This window comes from Leptinotarsa decemlineata, unplaced genomic scaffold (genome assembly GCF_025532065.1).
Source record: "Leptinotarsa decemlineata unplaced genomic scaffold, Ldec_3_MD MMD2_tig00004307_RagTag_RagTag, whole genome shotgun sequence".
NCBI classification, from domain to species: domain Eukaryota; kingdom Metazoa; phylum Arthropoda; class Insecta; order Coleoptera; family Chrysomelidae; genus Leptinotarsa; species Leptinotarsa decemlineata.
Genome location: NW_027412606.1, coordinates 10043915 through 10064705, shown reverse-complemented (window position 1 = coordinate 10064705; position 20791 = coordinate 10043915). Strand labels below are relative to the sequence as shown.

General features: G+C 32.1%; 1 protein-coding gene across 5 annotated transcripts in view; it reads right to left on the bottom strand.

The window, feature by feature from the left end:
- The window catches only part of drm (odd-skipped family member drumstick), a 42339-nt gene that overhangs the window by 8761 nt on the left and 12787 nt on the right, over positions 1 to 20791 (bottom strand). Inside the window, exon 1 of one of the 5 annotated variants that reach the window (XM_074178956.1) lies at positions 2768 to 2789. The exons of 3 other annotated variants lie outside the window; for them this stretch is intronic. The gene's annotated coding sequence lies outside the window, so the exon portion shown is untranslated. Of the gene's footprint in view, positions 1 to 610; positions 765 to 2767; positions 2790 to 20791 lie in introns of those variants that run through there. One more of the 5 variants, XM_023166689.2, reaches the window with a different exon arrangement.

Here is a 20791-nt window from a genome sequence, read left to right as displayed (position 1 = left end):
ACGTCATATTTATTATATAAAACATGGTTTCACACGAAATTTTTGATAATAATACCTATACTTTGTATCACGTCGTTATGAGATTAAGCGACGATCGGAGTTTGTGAGAATATTCATATTCATACGATTACGCCAATAGTGAAGTGAAATAAAAGTTTGATCATTTATAACATGCATAAATAGTTTGAATTTCAGGGGTTATATTTTTAGGAGTGACTATTTATTTTGTGAAAAGTGTTTTTATACAAATGAAATTCAATTGATTATCTATGAATTGACTGATAAAAATTGAAACAATGACCGATGATGAGAAAAATACTTTTTGAAATGATACGTTCAGTAGAGTAATAAAGAGAATATACTTGGATGTTTTCTATAATTCAAATCGGGCACTCCTGAGAATAGATAGAACACATTTACATTTGAAAATGATCAAAATTTACTTGTAGTTGATACAATTTTTGTTGATCTGTTCTACCTTCAATTAAAACTAGTCAGCTCAATGCTTCTCACGAAAGCATTGATATATGAGACTAAATACCAGAACTGAAAATTTTTTTATAAAATTTGTGCAATGATCTTTTGTTTGGTCAGAAATAAAAACACTTACGATAATGACATCAATAATCCAAGTAGTTTGTTCAATTCACAAACATTTATCACAAATATTGATCACAAATTTCAATCTCAAACTATCATTCATAACAGGATGTGCACTGATCAATCATTTCATCTGGACTACCGTTGAGCACTGAATGTTACGGTTAGGAGGCTGCAAGATTACAAAAGTGGCGCCTATGTATTGAATTTTGCCACTGCTTACCAGTATCCTCGCATATAGTGAAAGGTACTTGTTCCCTCTATTGTGGCATACATACCCAGCAGTCACTTGTTATAAATTATCGTTACTCGTTTACTGCCGACTCGGGACATTGGGGAAGACTTGAAAATTTCTCACGCATCGGCTGTGCTTGAAAGTTCGAAAGTGAAAATTTTCTTAGCTCCCTCGATTAGAATTTATGAACTTTCATATTTCACGACTCGTCAGAAAAACTAGCTTCATTTCATATGAATATGCTGCCAACAAAAACAATAACTATTGAAATTATAGAGGGGTACAATCGCAGTTATTCAATTAGAGTGATAGGTTAATAAAATTCTGATCAAGAAGTTGAGAGAAGTGAATAAATTCAATGGCAAACCCAACTTCGCTAACACTAAAATGAAAATCTACATCAGAGACATAGAAAAAGCTCAAGAATTATAATCAAGTTACTTGAAACGACACAAATATCTATGATCGTAGGTAATTTCGTGGCCAACTACAGTAAACAATAGAATATGCACACACCAGATATTGTTCAGTAACATTTGAAGCATTTTTGAGTTATTATACAAAGAAAGAAGGTACTTTTTCCGCTTCAATCTGTACAATCAATCTGTTCAATCGAATCATAAAGGAACAACCTCCACAGAGGCACTTCACTGTTTTTTAACAATCCCAAACAATATTACTGGAGTTTTTTCCCAACACCAAACCATTATTTTTTAACACCTCGGCACGTGTTTCGATCACCAAGTGATGATCTTCAAGAGGAAGATCAAACAACTTCATGATACGACTTTAATGATACCAATGTCGTCATGAAAGATACTTTATCAGAAAGAATATAATAATATTCGATGAAAGGTGCAGTTCAGCTTGTGCTGTTTTTCAACTTAATCTAGCAGTGAAATAAGAAATCAGAAAGTTATGAAATAATAATATCTAGCACCAAAAACTAATACATACGTACATATATATGTAGCGTAAATACTAATGAACACATATACATACAACAAAATGGGAGATCCAAAAAAAAACATGATACTCTCACTACAAAAAAATAACCAAGGGGTAGAACAGAGGTATGAGTTTCAAATTGGACCAATCTGGACGAGCGTAAACAAGTTTTGATTTTTTGTTGAAATTATACAACATTGATTGACTAAGACACCCAAATGTGCTGCATCTCTCAAAAATATTCAGTGGTTTTTTTTCGAATAGGAATTTGTGAGTAGCAATAAGGAAATTAATCTGCCAGCTTTTATCAAGTTTCAACCAGCCTGACTCTTATGGTCAGTGAAATATGGTCGAATTTTCTTATCCCATATGCAAATCAAATACAGTTATTTCGAATTTTCTGTAGGCATTTCACGTCAGATATTATCAATGCAGGTCCATAAATGATGTCACAATAGGAGACTCTAGATAGAACGAGAGTTACACAAAATTTTAGTTCATTGTAATAAATGAATATTGTAGTTCAAAGAATCTTTTTTTTAAATTAACTTTTCTCCATCAGAATTCAATACAATGACTAATACATTAATTATTGGAAAGATATTTTTCTTGGTGATTTTGGGTGGAATCTTTTTATTATGTCAAAGAAATCCAACCGCGAATGGGGGTCTTAACCAGAAGGGTACGGACTCATATTATTTTCAAGACAGTGAGTAGAACCCATGGATTTGGTAACAACTTTTCTCCTCTCTTCCTGATGGCTATAAGTAGTTGAAACAGCATATAGATATAAATGTTTTTGTGGTACGTATCATTGGTTACAATATTGGGACTGACTGAATGTGCCTGTTTAGATTTTGATAAATAATAATTCTAAATTATCCTTGAAAATACAGTATGATTGGGACAAACTACCCGAATCAACTCTGAAATGAAGACACGAATTTTTCAGCAAGTTTTTTTAAAAGGGAAAAGCCTCCTTACCCCTTGGTGGATACTCTTCGGAAGAGATATTTATTCACGGCAAAAGTAACATTGAAAAAATTAAGTACACTTTTGATATTCGCATTCCCTTTCCCGTTGCAGATAAAACTCCGGAAAAACTTTATTATCTATGTAAAAAAAATATATTATGGAAATTCAGTTGGATACACGATAGTTACTGTCGTATCAGAGTCAGACTCCATTCAACTCAAGGCAGTCGATGAATTATTTCTTACTGATTATTAAAGGAATTCAATTCGTTATCTGGAATCAGAAATTGATAAAATCTTATGGAAAACCCGTTGTTCAATATTGATAATTTCAAAATAATCATCGAATCATGATTTCGTTTAAATATTGGAACTGATATCATACGTTTCAGAAAATCCCTTTTTCTTCAGTTAAAAAAAAAACTATCTTGATAATTAATTTCCATCTCATGTACGACAATGAAACTTGAATTTATAATTAAGATTCACAAAATAGGAGCAATGCTTGAGTTAATTACTACTAGCTTTCAGAAAACATACGTTGTGAATCATCTACTCAAATCCACTGTATGGAAATCTCAACATTGAAAGATCTTTGATCTTCCAGTGCACTACTGAAAGTTTTACTAAACTCGAAAGAAACTGATAACGAGTCTGAGATTCGTCAAACTGGTTGCGAAGATCATAATGAAAAACATGTTGGGAAAATTAAACGAGATAGCATAACTCGTTTCAAATAGCATCTTACTGATATTTCTTCTGGTAGACTAAAAAGTCCAGAGTTTTCGAGAAGATTCAGTTATTGGTTATAAAACAATATTATTTGAAATTGTTGATACCAGTTTTGCTTTTGTGCAGCTAGTAATCACAAAATGAGGAATTCAAATTTCCATTGAAAAAAAGAATTAGGTACTCTAGCGCAAATTCATCCACATGAAACACTATTTTTTACATACCAGAACTGAGACATTTTTCTCGACTCATATTACACCAACAGTTGGTATGATGAGGAAATTATCTGAATTGGATTCAATTTCACTCAATAACAAGTTTTTTATGAATTTTTTTGAGAGAGGCTCTTCAGGTGCCAATATTGATGTTGATGAGTCTTCAAAGTTAGCAATTACAATGAAACTATAATTATATGAATTCTTGTGCGATATATCCATTTCATTTTTCATAACATTATTATAAAATATATTCAATTTCAATACTTTCTTTTTTCAAAAAAATTGATTGAGTAGGCCTAACCGCATATGCGTTGTATTCTAGAATTTATTGAATAATATTCGAATTGTTTTTGAAATACTTGAAAAAAGAAATTTTTTTCATAGAAAATATATTGCAGAATCATAATAATCATCAATTAGATTCATATAATTGAAAATCTTTGCGATATTTTCATAACATAATTTGAAGAAACGAGCTCCACTTAACTGGGTATAGGTCTAAGGTCTAAACTGAGTTGGTCTATTCGACCCTCCACTGCAACCCACAAGCGTTTATTGTGGTTCACACCTATTCAAGTGCGAGTAAGTAGTATTCAGAACTGGGGATACTTTGTTTTTCTAAATTTGAGGTAGTTTTTTTATTAAAATTTTTTCTTCAACTATATCGATGAAGAAATTGAGAGTACTATATTTTTAAGAATGATTGATTTTTGGGAAAGTTTTTGGCTTTCAACTACTGCGTTTGATACAAAAAAAATTGGGAATCTTCCAAAGAAAGGAAGGAAGAAATCAATTTCAAAAGAAGTAACTCTACATAGATATGTAGATCATGCAAAGAAGTAACTTTCAGACACAAACTGGATCACAAGAAAGAAAAATTCTTTCGAAAAAATACTTTCATATGATCACTGATTATACAAAAAACACATGTCTCTACTAATTTTGTATCGCAAACACTCGTTATGGAATTGGATATCATTCATAGGATTCCTACACAATATACTGAATGGAAGGTGAACATTTTCACTCACATGAAACACTGTCATCCTCAACGACAGACATCGATGTTTCGCCGTACGACACTCGGCTTAGGACTCTTCAGTACCATCCTAGATATTATTATTATAAAATACACACAATTCATTCATAAATTAAGACTTCATGCCACGGAATGAGTTTGATCTACTCATGTCATCGATGACATGGTATGTCCTTCATTCTCTTATTTGATTAAATCCCAGTCAAAGGAGTCTTATTTAAATTGAAAGGGTTATATTTTTAGGAGTAATTAATTTTTGGTTAAAAAAATTTTTTTGTATCAAGGTAGAGTAGTAGAAAGCCAAAAACTTCCTTTCCCAAAAATCGATGAAAAATATTGACAATATCTAATCAATTCTCAAAACTTTTCTGGAATAAATAGTGTTTTTCTCACAAATATCCATGAAGAAACTAATAAACTATTTGAACCGATAATGAAATTATTCAACCATTGGCGAATAGTCGAACTGAGGGGAACAAAAACTCACACCTCTCTGAATGACCTATTAGACGTAAAATGTTGTCGCTCTAATATTTTCCAACATTCATTGTTCAACACAAAATATTCTGAAGATACCCGATTCTTTATAGTGAACCGACAGGGAAAAAACCAATGAGATCTGCCGTTACCTTTCAAATTCAAATGCAAAGATCACAGTAGGTTATAAAATTTTGAGACTATTTATCATAATATAAAGGATATAAAGGCGGACCTTTTCTCTATACTCTTCACCGACTGTCTTGATACCATTCGTTTGTTTATCGAAGATGGATTGAAAGGCCATCCTTTACAAAAGCGTTTAAAGTGACAACACGAACAATCATATATAATTCGCAGAGTCATGGGCTAATTAACATAATGTAATTGTTGTCATTCTTTCTGGCACATTCCATCGGATATGAAAGATGGTATGGTATTCGAAAAATCACGAGAACTATGAATAGAAATGGACATTACCTGGAGGTGGTTTGAACTAATGTGCCAACTCATCACGAATTTACAAACAATGCAAAGAGTAAAACCATCATTGACTAAGTTGAACGTTTCAGTGAACCTCCCATCCTAAGAATCAATTTCGTACTTATCAGGCTGTTCGATTCTGATATGTGTCCGGCATATTTTTTATCTTGATGGTAATAATTATGTTGACAAGTAAGCAAATCACTTCGACCCATCTGGAAGGCATGTATTCATTTATTGGAAGAGACAGAAAGAATCCTTCCCTCTTCAAAATAAGTGTAATTCAGATGAGAATTATGTTTGAGGTGATGATTTTATGGCACTCCTGATTATTTTAATTACAAAGGGTTTACTATGTAGGAAACAGGTACCCAAATCCTCTCAAATCCGCCAAATATTGTCAATTTTACACTAGTTTTACAATACGAAAGTAGGCACGCATACCTAATTTCTCCATAGTGAATAAAGAGCATAGCTTTCCCAATATCGCCGATTGTAAATTATAATTATTAATTATAATAAATATCGTGCTGTGCCAAGATCTTCCTAGGTCTTCAAATTTGTTACTGAGGATTACACCTACGAAGAGGCTTAGTTAGACGTATATATTCAAAAAAGGACAATGATTTGAAATCTGAAAATGTAGGACACCTCCACTAGCAAAGACGTCCTAATCATAATATTTTCCAAAAATGTATTATGAAACGGCAACATGTGTTGCGATGTATTTATTAACTTCCTCAGTCGTGACACATTGAATATAGGCCGAAAGAGACAGAAAATTTGGTCTCAACATATTTATTTTTGTTATTTGCAGTTGAATTTTGTATCAGCGAAATGGGGATAGACTATTTATTATTGAAGTAAAACTACTTTACACGCGCTTGACTTGGGAAGTAAGCTGGTGGATGCATGACGAGAGCGTTACGAAAAGTGTGACCAGGTGAGGCGAACGTAAGTTGAGAGGGAGATATAAGTTAGTGAATATAGAAGGAGAGAGTTACGTCTTGTATATTACTGTAGAGGTACGAGAGAGTGAGAGGTGCGAGCACACATTTACGGTCGAGTACACTCTGAACGATTAGGAAAACAATATCATATGATGCCACTAATTTCAGCAGGAAATTTCAATATAAATTTCGCGTCCGAAGATGGACAACCTTGGTAAACTTTCTATAAGATAAATTAGAACTAGAAATGAATGATAACCGAAATGAGCCTACCACAAGACATGGAACAACAATCGAAAAATATGTATCTTATTCCTCATACCATAAGCCTATTATCTAGGTCTTACAGTCAACCACAGTAATTACCGATGTATCCGATAATAAAAATATTAGATAAAAATAAAAATTATATTTAAATAATGGTAATTCATCGATGAAAACCCATACTGAATTCAAATATCTGTAGAAAATTAATATATGTATATACGTATGCATCTATGTTATACATATATAAATATATATACGTACATACATATAGATGGAGCTGAAGAAGTTTTACGTCAATCATGTGGTCAAAAGCACTCTCGCTTTTTAATTGATATATTGTGATCCATCAAACCGAATCATAATGAGACACATATCATTACCGAAGGAGAATTATTCTGGTGATACCGGAAATATAGTAGAAAGTATAGTTAATTGATAGTATTTGTACCGTATACCAATAGGCCACATATAGATTTTTTTACAAACTCTGCATACTTGATTATCGTTTATGCAAAATAATTCCAACCTAGAACGGTAGGCATTAAAAACATGTGTCAACTTCAGAAGACTTTCTGAACTGGTAGCGTCGAGGTGTTTCAAAGTGGGAATTACTTGTGTCAACTTTTGAATACATTAAAGGGGCGTCAAACTCCCCATTAGCTCGGCAAAACTGGGAAGGATTCTGTCATTTCTTTTTGGTGTTGTAGTACCCATTCTGTTATGTTGAATGATGTTCTTATTGTTTTTGTTTCAGAATGCTTTTTAGTTCAGAGTTATCGGATTTTGGATAAAAGGATGGTTGTGAAATTCTGCTTTTTCTGAAAATATTCAGTAACAAACATTGGTGCTGCATTGTGAAAATAACAACATGCCTGCGCCAGAAAAGTCGTCTGTGAAAGTGCATGCGATGTTCATAAATCAGATGGTGTTCTAAAATGACGTTGAATTCAAAGGGGTAACATGTTATGCTGTTTGGATGAAACATGTGGATTCGATTCCTGCCTCGACCAGATATTTTTCTCGAGAGAATTTATCTGGTTGAAGCTGGGATGATTCTGCAACCGTGTTAGGAATCACACGTTGAAAGGTAAGACCTCGTTAGTCCTTAGCTCGCACAAGTTTCTCAACTTCTGAAAGTTGTTGTTCGTATGGGGGCGACAGCTGATTAACGAAAAAACAGATTTTAAACAGACAGATATCATTGTAATGAACAATATGAGAGTTTTTATTGGACTATGGTCAGTACATACTGGATGATGAATACGAATTTGCCATCAAACACGATGGTATTTCAGGTACTCAATCAGTACTCTTGATGAATGCTAATTTGAGTACCTATATCAACGCTCGCCGTAGCAAACAGCGTTATTATAGCAAAATAGTTAAGAACCCTACTCCGTCATGACTATGAGAAATAGCTTGGAGTATACATGAAAATGGGAATTTGAAATTGAATAATAATTCAATTCCAAAATTTTAATGAAATTATACAGTCAAAACTGTACTCCGGTAAGGAAATCTAATTATTTCCAGAAAAATAATTTTCCTTGCTAATATTACAGCGAATATTCTATTGCATCTTTGCATCTCACAGACGCCAACCTTGCAGATGTATCTTGTTGTCAAGAGTTCATTGGAATAGATCGAATAATCACCTACAGTCGTGTTATGACCTGTCTACTTCTCATTTGAAGTTATGTAACCTTCCTCTGCGTATAAAACAATTTAACTGAGTTGTTAACGAATTGGTAACAAACATCATACAGGGAAGAAGCATATTTCAACTATATTAAAGGTTGGAATTCATCATTATTCTATTTATTTCGTTCCTATTTCATAACTGTTGATTATAACCATTTTCCTTGAATTTCTTCATCGAAATTGTATCAAACTTATGGCTATTAGCGACGTAACAGTAATATATTACATTAATTTCAGGAATTCTGAGTTAAGATTCGAAAATGAGGACTAAAGTCCTTAAAAAACTGACAAGTATCGAACGGTTTGTAAGCTTCTCCCAAAAGTAATACATCTTATGGAAAGTTTTGAAGAATTCTAGCATTTTGGAAATCGGAACAGTCAATCAGAATATGTTCCACAATGATCTGAGTATTACAATGTTCACGAATTGGAGTACTTTTTGCCTTTAATTAGGTGAGTGATTCGGATGTGTGCATCCATTGAAATGAGAAATAAATGTAACTATATTAAAATGATTTATTGAACGACGATTTCATATTAAAAAAAGACTAGTAACATGAAATGTTGAATTAAGGAACCGATAAGTGAGAATGTATATATATATATATATATATATATATATATATATATATATATATATATATATATATATATATATATATATATATATATATATATATATATATATGAGTGTATGAATTTTAAAACAAAACAAGGCAGTGTGACACCTTTTTGTATTCTTACCATATAGGCATCAACATCATTCAAAACTTCAGCTTCTGCGTCAAAAAAAATGTTTTGGAGTAACTTGAACATATGTGGTTAGAAAAACAGTCATCTGTGTCATTTGATTCTTTTTAAATGAAGTATTGTAAATTCTGATTAGTTCAGTGAAGAAATGTTTCGACAAAAAAAAGTATATGAATTATTTGTTCACCATTTCAGTACCATTACCCTCGTCGTAAAAACCCGGTCCATCGTTTCAGTTATCTCATCGTGTGAGGAGAAAATTTGAGTAATTTGTTCGTTCAGGTCCGTTCGTGAGCCGGATATTTCGAACAATAGTTTCATTGGAAGCTTAATTGCGTATTCAACGAGGATCAGACATCGAGTTACGTTTCCAAATAGAGAAATCCTTTTCGTCATGTCAATGATGTGAAATGTTTAACAATTATATTTCATAATATTCATTGGTTGATTATAAGGGAAGTGCGGTCTATTGTAATATCGAAAAAAAGGAACAAACATTGTATCGAAGAAAAATGAGTAATTTTGTTTTGTGAAACAAGTTGAGGCACTCCCTGAAAATGTCACCGACGAGCGAAGCCGACAATGTAACATATATTTATGCTAATAAAACCAATGTTGGTGTCCGCCTTCCATTGTTGAAGAATCCATTGATATTCAACATTGTCTGGCGATTCAATTGATCTTTTTTCTCAATATTAAATCTGACGAAGAGGGACGTGAACTTCAGGACTATAGTGTAACACTTTCTACAGTTGATCCAAAGTTAATGCTCGAAAATTATACTGTTACCAGTCGTAAATAAATAAAAGTCTTGTAACGCAAACAAAATGAATAACTGTTTGATCAGACTATTAATTTTGTGGTTATCAGTTCTCTAGATCTTTTGAAAAAACAGTTAAGTGATGGGAAGAGCAACGACTGTTTGCACAAGCGAACGCTTTGTTGTTTTAAATTTGAATGAATGATTACCTAATAGTTTCCCACAAAAAAGCATAATGATGACCATAAAGAAATGAAACCAGACTGCACAGTAAATGTAAAATCACATAAATTTATATTATGTACTTTTACATTCGATTCGGTATAGTACACACTTGATGTGAATTTCATTACATGATAATTTATGTGGATATACTAATTGAATTCGAAATATTTATCGTAGATTTACGTGAGTTTTTATGGAATTATCGTATTGAAAGTTCAATGATGTGTGAATTTTACAGTACGAAATTAATTATTAATTTTCTAATATAATTTCATTGTAGAGGGTCCAATTTTGTGGTAATGACTAGAAAATGGCGATCATAAACAGGAATTTGCTGGTATCTAATCAGTCGAAAACGGTTTCACTAGAGAAAGTTGTCAGTGTTTGACATTCGGGAAAACTGATTTATTTCAGAAAATGGTCACTTCGAAATGAATTTGTGATTATCCTTGAAGGATTTTTGCCAGTGTTCTTTTTTATTTTTTTCAACAGATTAGATATTTTTGTTTTCAGAGAACGTTTGACAAAAAATCGTTATTAAGTGAAACCGAAACCTCTAGCGTTAGAATATTTTTTTTTAATTATATCTACACACTACCTACTTGTGAAAACGCTAGTCTCAACTCATGTTTTTGTTAAATGAACTCTCTCTCACATATTCATAACTTCCATTGCATTCATAACTTCCCTATTGCGTACGAGTCTATTGCATTATCAAACTTGAATAATGCGAATAGCACTATCTTAATTGTTATTTCATATTGTAGAATACCAACAAAAGAAATATTATTCTCCAAAATCCAAACAGAAAAAAGTTGGTATATTGTATATCAAATAAGTTTTAAGAAATTGATAATGGCTTAAGTTCTGACGAAGTCAACTTGATTAGTGAAACGAGTATCAATGATCGATGTTTACGCAGCTACTTTTATCAAGTACTTTTCTTGGTTATTCACATTTTATCTTTAATCGAGGAACGCCTGCCCGGTACTGACGATGCCCAATAGGCTGAAACAGCTGTCTACCGGTGGCTCTTAGGTTGAATCAATGTGGGAATGATCAAAATTGTAATTATCTATTTATCTTTTGATTTTCATGGAATTATTTTCCAGCAGCTTGACTGCATTAACCTTTCTCGATTATATATATATATATATATATATATATATATATATATATATATATATATATATATATATATATATATGTATACTTAGCTTGACTATATATAAGTATTTATATATATAACGTTTCGGAAAGTTATTGCTTTCCTTTCTGAAAACATGATATATCGAACAAACATATGACAAAATGAAAACCAGACAATCTTCACATTTGTCAAGAAAATTATAATTTTTCAAATGTAGATATTTTTTGCGAAGAAATCAGGTTTTGAGAGCGGAAAGATAACTATTCATATAAAAAAGTATACCCACATAGGTATGTAGGATTATTTTTTCAACAATTTCGTCTTCTTTTGTAGTCAAAATTTATATTTACTTACTGAATAATTGGGTTAAAATCTCAAAGGAATTTGAAAACATTGAGTCCTTCGCCAAAAGCGTCTCAAAACTGTCCATCTACAACATCTTGATTATAATTTATCTATATGAGGTTGGTTAGTTGGACTTTCAATTACGTTTTAGTGTTTAGTGATTCTAACATATTTTCTTCAAAAAGTTATTCAAAACAAATGAATACGAATAGTATGAAGCTATAGATATAACAAAATTTACTGTTCAAAATATTTATGATGAATATGTTTATGCACATGTTATAATCTTCTTCAGTCTGGAAAAATCAATTAGAATACTGTTACTCCAAAAAATTTTTTATCAATAACCATAATTCGGTTCATTCTTAGTTCGAAGGAAATCACGATATTTGCCCTGAATTTAACTTTTATATAGATTTCGCGTGGTTTCAGATAGTGATTCATCTTCAGATTATCACAAGGTATACAGAACTGTTCGTACGAATATCTGGGGAAAACACAAAATAAGTTTTCAAGAAATGAACAAAACTTTCACTTGATTGAATTTCTAGATAATTTCCTTGAACCCACTCTTAGTAATGATCAAAACTTGGAACCGTGAACCTCAAAACCCGCTCTTTCAGGACCCTGTACGCGAAGGGCGCCGTATCTTCATTACACATACTGGCTGTTGCTGTTTCACTGAAGAGTGCTGGTTTGTGGTTTGCTACCTGTATTACTGACACCCCACTGAGTCGCTACTGGTTGTATAAAGAAGGAGGGGATCATATGAGTACCACTGAGTACCAATCTCGAAACAATCGCGGTGCTACTGGGTACAGCTGAACCAATTAGATACAACTGCTACTTAGGAGGAAGAGTCGTGACTCGTGGCCTATTTAATAGTTGGGTTTACTTCAGAATCATTTAACAGGGTTATCTTGATAGTTTCCATAACTATACATATCGACAGTTCTCTTTCATATCACGAGGCTTCAGTAATTTGTTTTTTACACAAACTATAACTGTTTTAGCACTGCCAACCATTGTTTATATATATATATATATATATATATATATATATATATATATATATATATATATATATATATATATATATATATATTATATATATATATATATATATATATATATATATATATATATATATATATATATATATATATATATGAAACAAGAAATGTTAATAAAGTCAAGCTGCTGAAAATCAAAAGATAAATAGATAAGTACTATTCTGATGGGTGGTTCTACTTATGTCTCGCTTGCATTTACGCAGTTATTTTTATCAAGTATTTTTCTTGGTTATTCACATTTTGTCTTTAATCGAGGATCGCCTGCCCGGTACTGATGATGCCTAATAGGCTGAAACAGCTGTCTAGCAGTAGCTCTTAAAATGAAATCAATATGGGAGTGATCAAAATAGTACTTATCTATTTATCTTATAGAATATGATGAAATGTTTTCCGCTACTGTGATTTTAATTTCAAACAAATAGTTACAATATTTTTTTATTAAAGACTACAGGTTTCCAACTTCAAAACTAACGAAATTCAATACAATCTTTGAACCCCTATTTTCCCCTCTCGAGGGTGGAAATTCCTGATTCCCTTTCTTAATGCTTAGTTACGCTCTACAAAAGACCTTCCTGCATATTTCAAGATTCTAGGTCGCGCGTAAGGGTCGCGTTCTCGGCGATGGCGCTTCATTGCTTAGACCACCCCCTACCCCGCACAACGTCCACCGTCGTTTTACAGTAGACGCGATGCGTAATGGCTTACTGCCTTGCGTCAAGGTAATCTTATCGTAATAACTTTTGAAGGATTCGTCCAAATTACTTAGTGTAAAAGACAAATTTATCTATATTTAATACTTAAAACGACGATTGTATCAATTTCTATAAGAATTTGACAGATATTCTGAAACGTGCATTGTGATGAAAGTAACCAATTTAATTATATTTACGGCTCAGTATTTTGCATATGGTGGCTTCCAAATAAGAGGTAGATATATGCTATCGCGGACAAGATAGCATATAAATAATCTAACGGTTCATTATCTTCATGTAACTCCAACGGTATAGGCAGCGAACGCCAAGATAGCTCTCAGGGCTACTGAATACTTATCGTTATATTATGACCAAAATTACACAAAACCTTTGTAAATTCTAGCCTATATGTTATTCTCATGTATAAGCTGTTCATCTAAATATGTTGAGTCGTTTAGCGTGAAAGAGCCACAAATATACGTACCTACATACATATCCATTCTCATCATCCTTTCACATTTATATAAGTATAGATGGAAAATTGTTAATCTTGGCATTGAAGATATATTTCTTGTTGTAATTTTGCGACATTGTGAAATGATTTATTTGTGCTATATTTGATATTGTTTTACCATATTGTTTTTATTTATCTAAGTTTGCCCATGAATACCTATGTGTTGAAGTCCACATCATAGTGTTAGAAATAAGACTGTTTTTTTATATGACCTGCTGCAAACATTATGTTTTTTAAGGACAAAACACAAGCACTACAGGAAAATCCTTAAGGCGATCTAAGAGCAATGCCTGTGCGAAAGTAGTGATTCATATTGGATTTGAATCGCTGCAAATTAAAACCATTTGGAAAAACGTTCTCAGCAAGTTTATCCCACATTAACGCAGTTCTCCAAATGGAAGAGTTCTTTAACAGTGGAGTTCGAGGTGTACTCAGTTGAACCTCAAAACGATGAGCAGCCACTGTCCATCGCGCATTTCTGATATGTACCGCTCTTGGTGTAATCAAGTGTGCCAAGTCACTTGAACACTTCCCGTGAAAGTATCTATGGAAGATAGACAAATCTCCAACCTTTTTTCGTTGTTCCAGACTAACAAGGTTGCTTCGTGTCTTCAATTAGGCAGATGGCTTTTTTCTGGATGGATTCCAGAAACTTCAGGGTATGCTTAGGGGCGGAGCTCCATACATGAGAACAATACTCCAAAGAAGGTCTGATCTGGGCTTTATAAAGCATCAAAAGTTGCTGATGTGTGTACAGTTTTCTGGTTTGGAACGGTGTTCTAAGCTTTTGAGAAGCGGATTTTGCAATTCCAGCGACATGATTGTGCCAAGACATATTGGCGTCCATTTTAACCCCCATCAACAAACTTATCTAAGCAGACAGTGGAATTGTCTGACCTGACATTATTATATCCAGTTCGGATTCATGTATCATAGTTAAATGAATTATCTATCTATAGTTATATATGCAAATGGTGGAAAATGGTTCTTCTATTTAACAAAACTCAAGCGTTGATATGTAAAAGGTCTAACAGACCATTATAATATATTGAAAACACATTTTATTGTGAGATTTTCACTGAACACTTTTGAAAAAAGGCAACACGTGTTTCGCTAAAAAAAAATTCTTCAGGCGTGTCAGTCTGTCTATTTTCCTGTCAACCAGCTGTGGCTCCCCTATACGAACGACAACTCTCAAAAGCTAAGGACTAACGAGATCTCACTTTGAAACGTATGATTCCTAACACGTTATACATAGTGTATACACTAGAAAAGTTAGTATAGACTCTCTACTATATGTATAGTATCTGTACTATGAGTTGGTATAGTGTATATGCTATGACCTAATATAACTATACTATGAGTTAGTATGGACAAGCCTGAATAAGCTATTGTATAGCAAAACACGTGTTGTATTTTTGTAAAATTATTTAGTTAAAATCTCAAAATTCTTACACATATTTCACTATAATCTCATTTATATACAAACTTAGATTCGAGTAATACTCAAAGAATACTTATAATGATACAACTCCTTTTCGATAATGAAAGCACCCTCAATCATTAAACTCATGTTCATAAAGTGAGCATGTTATTTAATTTTGCTTTTGTGCAGTTTATTTGAATTTACTCAATATAGAACATTGCTTTTATCTGTGAATTTGTTAAACGAAACCATGGTTGACATGTTTTATAGTCAATAATATAATTGTTTCAGTAGAGAAGGTGCCAAATGAATTTTTAGACCTATGTTGAATGTCACTAAGTATATTCGATGCGATATACAAATTATCCACTACTGGTTCAATTTATATTATTTCATAAAATAGACATATCCAACTAGATTTTGCAGATTTTATAGTGCAGTTCAAGTTCTGAAAACAAAAAAGGATTGTTTTCCAAAACATCAACCACTTAAGAAAGCTAAGTATCAATAATAATTTTTTTTAATTGATTTTTACCATTTGTAGGCAAAATGTATGAATACGACAAGTTACTGTCTAATTGAAGTTTCCAGTAATTTATATTACGCAGTAACTTTTTGGGATGAACTTTTCAGTTTGCCCTTTACCTACACACCTCAGTAGATTTTCTATTGATTTAGTTTTTGTTTTTTTAGATTGTGGAATGTTATAAATCCAAAAAAACTAGTATAAATTACTGTTCCTCAATTGATACATTTTTTCACATTCAATTTATCCAAAAGTGGGTGGTTGAAGGACCCATTGAAGATAATGAAAACTTCCAGGACCGGATTTAGAATCAATCAGTAATTTCTTTCGAAATAATTTTTTTTCCGTTAAGTCTTTCAAAAATGTATTGTCTGCATATAAAATTATTTCAATGGAGAATGTAGTAATTTGTTAAACTAAAATACAATTCATTAAAAACTAAATTCCTGCGTTACCGTTGCGGGAACTTTAAGAGCTTTTTTCGACGAAAAACTGTCGATGATTTCGCTGAAATCTATAAAGCTGACCTGTCAAAATTTGGATATTATTTTTATCTTTGTTTATTATGGGGGACATCTCTGCTGTAGAGGTCTCAATGCAGTAGCCCTCTCCCAATTCCAGCTCTAAGAACTCATGAAGTTCACAGAATGTACCTATTACCGAAAGTAGGATTTTATTCGAAATGGATTGTGGTACAAACGATTCGCATTCACTGTTACAAGAATGGGTGTCTGCCCTGTTCATTATACAGTAGTTCTGAAATGGCGGAGGAGATTGTCAAAACAAGAAAAAACCATGGCATTTCAAATCACATTCACCATGTACTACTTTCATCACCAAAAATTTCAAGATCTTCGAAGATATCTACTGAAGAATAAACATTTTCCAAGAAGTGGAATATAAACAATTCAATACAGAAATAAATTATATTTAAAAATAACACGCTTTAATATCAACAGAAACTGAAAAATAATTTGAAAGTAATTAAAGATTGTGTTCAACATCGATGGTTCGATGTAACTAATGACTTTCAATAAGTTTGAAATCAGAATAAATCTATTTACAAAAAAATGTATTTTGCCGAGTTCTTGAATCTATTGATTTCTGAACATTTTAAAAGATTGAGATTCAAACTATCTTCTTCTAGATATTACACGTCGTATTCATGATTGAACTCATGTCCCTCTGCTAAAAGGTGGTTTGCAAATGTGGAATTAGTCTTTCTATTCACAAAACTAACGCTATTCTCTTTGATTCTTTGCGAAAATTGTCTCCCTGTTTGGCTAATATACAGTATTGGGCAAGAGCCACAAGTCAGCTTATATACTCCTGATATATCTGACACTGAAGTTCTGTCTTTATTAATTTTAATGAATTTTCTTAAACTATTATTCGTTCTGTGAGCTACCTTTACGCATTCTTTTTTCAGAAAACGGGCAATGTTATTGGTGGGTTCACTCAAATAAGACAAAGTCATATAGCTGACGTTATCGCATCTTGAATTTGAGTAGACCTGGTCCATGGCTTGCTTTTGTAGTTTTTTGGAGAGAATGGGGACACGCCCGAAGAAGCCAAAATATAACGAAAGACGTGTTGCGTTTTTGTAAAACTACTAAGTAAAAATTTCACAATAAAGTGTTTTTTTTCAATAGTTTTTTTGTATTCCTTTCGTTTTCAATAATTTGTTGTTGCTTGTGAAAAAAAATTCAAAACATAGAACAGCACATCGTACAACTTAGAACCCTCGTCCATTTTCGAAAGTCTCAAAATATTCTATAAGTTGATGGATGTAGCCTACTTGGGAGGAAATCATCATGAAAATTGAGAAATAAAACTTTTTATGTTTTTTTACCACTTTTATTTGTAACTTATGTTACTGCAGTTTCGTCCTGTTAGGACATTTTCACATAATTACCATAAACCAAAAATAAATTATAATGTTAGCTCTTACATATCTACTGTAGGTAATAATAGAAGTCCTCAACCTAATTGAGTGTCTAAAATTTGTTTACTTTTGACGAGGTGGATACGCTTATTTGAAATGATAACCAGAAATCGAGAAATTTGTAACCAACATATTTTGGTAAAAGAACAGAAGCAATTTCGGAATTTTTCAGAAAAAACAATGTGGAAATGGCATTCAGACCACATGCCAGGTTATCTAATTTCTTTTTCAATGCCAAAGATAGAGTGGACAAGTTGGAGAAAGCTGGAGTTCATAAGCTTAAGTGTACGGAATGTAAAAGTGTTCATGTCGTGGCAATTTCTCAATACGGTAGCTAAACATTAAAGGTCCTTCAGACTAATCAAAAATGATTCGACGTTTTCAAACCATTCCTTGGAATGCAACCACAAGTTCCCGAATCTGACGAACGATACGAAAATTTTGCACCAATCAGGCAAAGGTTGGAAACTCATTTATTTGGAATCCTTGAAAATTCACGAACATCAGCATTGCGGATATAATCTGCTGAATGATCAAATTGATCTAGTGTACCCACCAGCGTATCCACGTTGTCACAGGTAAACAAATTTCAGATACTCAATTAAGTTAAGGACCTGTATTATCATCTACAGTAGATATGTAAGAGCTAACATTATATATGCATCGTTTATTTCGAACATGCTAATGCAGTTACAATATTAGTCTTAATATAGGTTAAAAATTTAAATGTCACAATTAAAATTTAAAATTTAAAATCATGTACATTGAAACATATAAATAAAAACAGCACAATAAATAAAATAAAAGAAAGAAAGAAAAAAAAACTGTATTAGCAGGTTCCTATACTAAACACTTTGTAGGTCTAAAAGGTGCACTTTTAATTTTCTTTTAAATATATTTAGAGAGGTAGCATTCTTAATATCCTCCGGTAGTTCGTTGAATGCTTCAACTCCTTTAATGAAAACTGTATTATTTGAATTGACATTACTAGTCTGATGTATATGAAAGTTATTGCGACTTCTTGTATTGTATTCATGATATTCAAAGTTATACTTTAATTTGCCACGTAGATATACAGGAACATCACCAGTTTTAACTTTAAAAATAAATATTATTGCTAAATAACGAAAGTAATTTTTTACTGATAACCATTTTAATGTATTCAACATTAATGTTATATGTGTTCTTCTATCACAAGATAATATCACTCTCATTCCTCTATTTTGAAGTTTCTGAAGTCTTCCAATTTCAAGATGGTTCCACAATAAGTAAAATGAGGTAAAATCAAGCTATTATACAAAAGTAAAAGCGACCATTGGTTTAAGTGCTTAGATTGCCTACTTAAGTAATTAATTTTGAATGCTATTGTTTTAATAATATATGAAGCATGTTCCTTAAAAAACATTCTATAATCTACAATTACACCCAAATATTTAATTTTTCCTACTAACTCAATTTTATCATTTGATATTTTAATATTGTAATTATATTTTTTGAAGTCATGGTACTGCTTGTCATTTCCTATAATAATCATGAATTTTGTTTTATTTTCATTAATTTTTAACGAGTTGAAGCAGCACCAGTTATATACAGATTTTAGTGTCTCATTTATTACATTAATTATATCAAGCAGATCATTTGATGCATAATATATTGAAGTATCATCTGCAAACAGATGAACAAAGCATCTATCAATTATAAATGAAATATCATCGATATACAATAAAAATAGAAGAGGACCTAACACGCTACCTTGCGGTACACCACACTCGTTTATAATTTCTGAAGATAAAATGTTATTTAATTTTAATTTCTGTTTTCTATTATCTAAATATTCCATCATCCATTTTAAAGCATCATCAATAATACCAAAGCTTTCTAGTTTTCTAGTTATGATTTATTTTCAGTTTATTGTTTGAAAAAGTCCTTATAGCACGAAACTGCAGTAACATTAGTTAGAAATAAGAGTGGTAAAAAACTGTAATTTCTCATTTTTCATCAAAATATTCTTGTTACAAATAACGTATTCAGAAAAACCTTACAAACACCAACACCAAAGCCAAATATATCTAAGTAATATTGTCAGTTGGTTAGACGAAAATCAACTATGACAGCTTTCAAAATGTCCTGTTGGAGACCAAGAGAAAAAATTAATCAAAAATCAATATTTAGCTAGAGGACACTTTCATTTGAAGTTCTCAGTTCAAAATTGGATATACCTATCTTAAGTCGAGGAGGGTTGTTTATATTTTGTTTATGATAACAGACTTGAGAAACACCTAGCGTAGGTACCTCTTTCTTAGACCAAGATAATTCCACCTATATCTCATAGAAAACCATTATCGGGCATGTATTTCTGCGCCGCCCAAAGGGATTTTTGTAATGATAGTCATGAATTACTATTTGAACAAGTCGAGATAAGCTCTGTTTCAAGATACGAATGTTTGGTCGGTATGAAATGTTTGTTTTGCAAATATTTGAGAGAAGGTTCGATCTTTTCTCCTTTGTTAGTTTGAGGTACGGCACCATTCAGGAAATAAACATTTCCAACCTGCATTGGTCCATAACAGTCAATATTATAAGAACCGATGAACATATTCGATTCGATTCATTAAAAAGTAAACAAAATAATTACTTGGTTAGAGTTCAGATATTATATTTTTATTTGATTCAGGCAAACACAAGAGGTTTTTCAATAACTTCTCTGCGACAAGATTTGTCTGTGAAATGTGTGAAATGAACATATTATTAGTACTTATAG